The 2912-nt window shown below is 46.4% G+C and overlaps 2 non-coding genes across 2 annotated transcripts; one reads left to right on the forward strand and one right to left on the reverse strand.

The window, feature by feature from the left end:
- Window positions 1-678: 678 nt before the first annotated feature.
- trnar-ucg (transfer RNA arginine (anticodon UCG)) lies at window positions 679-770 on the reverse strand. Its single transcript is given in 2 exon segments — window positions 679-714; window positions 734-770. It is a non-coding gene; the product is annotated as a tRNA-Arg (tRNA).
- Window positions 771-1651: 881 nt separating this feature from the next.
- On the forward strand, window positions 1652-1733 carry trnas-gcu (transfer RNA serine (anticodon GCU)). Its single transcript has one exon. It is a non-coding gene; the product is annotated as a tRNA-Ser (tRNA).
- Window positions 1734-2912: the final 1179 nt, after the last annotated feature.

Consider the following 2912-nt stretch of genomic DNA (forward strand, 5'->3'; position numbering starts at 1 on the left):
CAGAGTTGATGATGTTAGTGATAATGCCGGGTACAGTTCTCTGATTGTCCGGAGACGGGCTTTTTCAAGGTTGTAGGCGTGAGGATGCGTCCGAGAGTTACCGCCTGGTCTCAGCAAGGTAGAGGTCAGTCCGTCACTCTACAACAGCAGCACTTTGTCTGCGGGGTTGATGGTAAGTTTGGGACCGGTGCTGAGAGATTGGAGGGCAGTGCATTAAGAGGGGGTAAGGTTCGAGGAGAAGTGAGAATTCCTGATGTTGAGGCGGTTGATGTCTAGTTGGCAATTAGTGATGAAGATATCCCAGAGCAGGCAGAGAACCAGCGCGTTGTGTCCAAGAACAGGAGGAGGGTTGGAGACAGGAGAATGCACCGTCAGTGTTGGGTGGTGAATTCTTGCCGATGAGGTGTGCTCGGAGACGGAGCTGAATGTGAATTAAACTTCACCTTCCTAGCAGCAGCTCCTCCTGAACGTCTGAGGATCCAACCAATTGTTTATGAAAGTGTCTGCAGAAATACTACACAGACGAGACACATAATATTATATGTTGTGTACAACGAAGACGAGGCATTACGTTTTCCCCGAGGGTGGAGTACACCGATTATCCCCACGCGGAATTGAGACAACCATGTTGCAGGGAGTGAGAGACAGAATGGAACCGAATCCGCCAGTTTGTCAAAACGACCGTGGCAGGACTCGAACCTGCAATCTTCTGATGACTTCTACCAGTCAAACACCGAAGTCAGACGCCTTATCCATTAGGCAACACGGCCGTATTCTGTGAGAAAGTCCAAGGGGAACATGCTGACTGCTGCATGGAGTTTCCACCTGTAAAATGATTTCCTGACCGAGCTAAAAGTACTCGCCTGCAGTGATTTCATCCCAGGTGAGCATTCGACCATTGTTGTGTCAATATCTCTCCATGCATTCCTGCTTTGGGTTGTACAATATTCTGTTTGTGTCGCACAGAAAGGAATTCTCAAAGGCACACACCACTGTCTTTTGCAGCGGCGTTAGAGTCTGGGATTGGAATCAGTGACAATGGTCCACCACATTCAATACATTATTCACAGTGAACTCGATTTCTTTATAGCTATTTCAGCCGTTGGTTTGGTATTCCAGAACCGGGCGGCCATGTGTTTGTGTCGGTTCAGCGTTAGGATGTTCGGATCTGCGGCTGCGCACAGCCGGACGTGACATTCAGCGCCTCTTAATGTCATCGGGTTATTGCATTTGCCCAATGCACGGAAAATCGTCATTCTCCAACCAGATGGCAAATTCCTGTAATATCTGTTTACTTGAATTCGAGCAATGTGACAGCAAAGCTATTGAAATTTTGTTCAATTCAACATAAATTTATCTCATTTTACAACTCAAAACATTCACAGTTTCTCTGAGTTACAGAGCACGGAATCGATACTTATGCCACAGCAGCTCCATAGCGTCTAAAGTGCATAAAGTACCTATTTCCATTTTTCCTGTGGTTGGCACATATCTCTCTAAACTGCCCTTATCCACTTACATGAATTTCTGATAAGCACGGCGAGCAAAGCAAATCGGCAGAGAATCTGAATCGAAATGTGTAGACCTTAATCAGAAGTTTTAAATGCTGTGAAAAAATTCAGAAGTTCGGAACACAAGAGAGAGATGAGCAGATGAGGTGGCCGAGAAGTTAAGGCGATGGACTGCTAATCCATTGTGCTCTGCACGCGTGGGTTCGAATCCCATCCTCGTCGCGACATGTTTATCGGGGGACCCACCTCTGAAACTGTCACTTTAAAACATCCAAGCCTCCAAATTTAGTCACAGGGACGCCGGACAGTTTGTTATGCAAATCATGAAAAGCAATATTCATCATTAATTTCTCACCAAATTTGGCCGCGATACCACAAGATATAGGAGCAAAATTAGGCCATTCGGCTCACCGATCTCCGCCATTCCATCACGGCTGAGGCCTCACCTTGAGTATTGTGAACAGTTTTGGGTCCCTCAGTTTAAAAAATATGCACTAGCATTGGAGAGAGTCCAGAGGACGTTCACAAGGATGATTGTTGTATCTGGGACAGTACTCGCTGGAATTAAGAAGGATGAGAGGGGGGGTCTTGTTGAAACTATTCGAATATTGAAAGGACTAGACAGAGTAGATGTGGAAAGGGGGATTCCCATGGTGGGGAGAGTCTAGGATAAGATGGCACAACGTCAGGATAGGGGGGCGCCCTTTCAAAACCGAGAAGGAGAGAAATCTCTTAGCCAAAGGCTAGTGAATTTGTGGAATTTATTGCCACATCCAGTTGTGGAGGCCAGGTCGTTGGGTGTACTTAAGGCAGGGATTGATAGGTTTTTAATTGGACATGACAACAAAGGTTACGGGGGAGAGGGCTGGGAACTGGAGTTCATGAGGAGAGAAATAAAAAGACCAGCCATGATTGAATGGCGGAGCAGACTCAATGAGCCAGATGGCCAAATTCTGCTCCTATGTCTTATGGTCTTATGGTCATACATATCATTCCTCTAATCTCCATTCCCGTGTCTTCTCCTCGACACAGTTGACTCCCTTACTACCTGCCCACCTCTTCAACCTCCGCTTTAAATGTACCCAATTACTTGACCTTCACGGCTTTCCGTGGCAATAAATTCCACAATCCATAACTGTCTGCTTACAGGAATTGCTTCTAGTCCCTTTTCTAAAGTGATGTCTTTATCCGAGGTTGTGCCCGCTGGCCATCGAGTCTAGCACTACATTACAATCTTCTCCATGTCCATTCTAACTCAGCCTGACAATAGTCGATAGATTTCAAGGAGATCTCCGTCTCATTCTTCCACATTCCAGCGACCAAGGCCCTGGATGCTAAAACATTCCTCATATCTAACTCTTCTCTTCCTGGCATCAGTCTCGTGACCGACCTCTGGACTCT

The sequence above is a fragment of the Hemitrygon akajei genome, unplaced genomic scaffold (genome assembly GCF_048418815.1).
Source record: "Hemitrygon akajei unplaced genomic scaffold, sHemAka1.3 Scf000048, whole genome shotgun sequence".
Classification (NCBI taxonomy): domain Eukaryota; kingdom Metazoa; phylum Chordata; class Chondrichthyes; order Myliobatiformes; family Dasyatidae; genus Hemitrygon; species Hemitrygon akajei.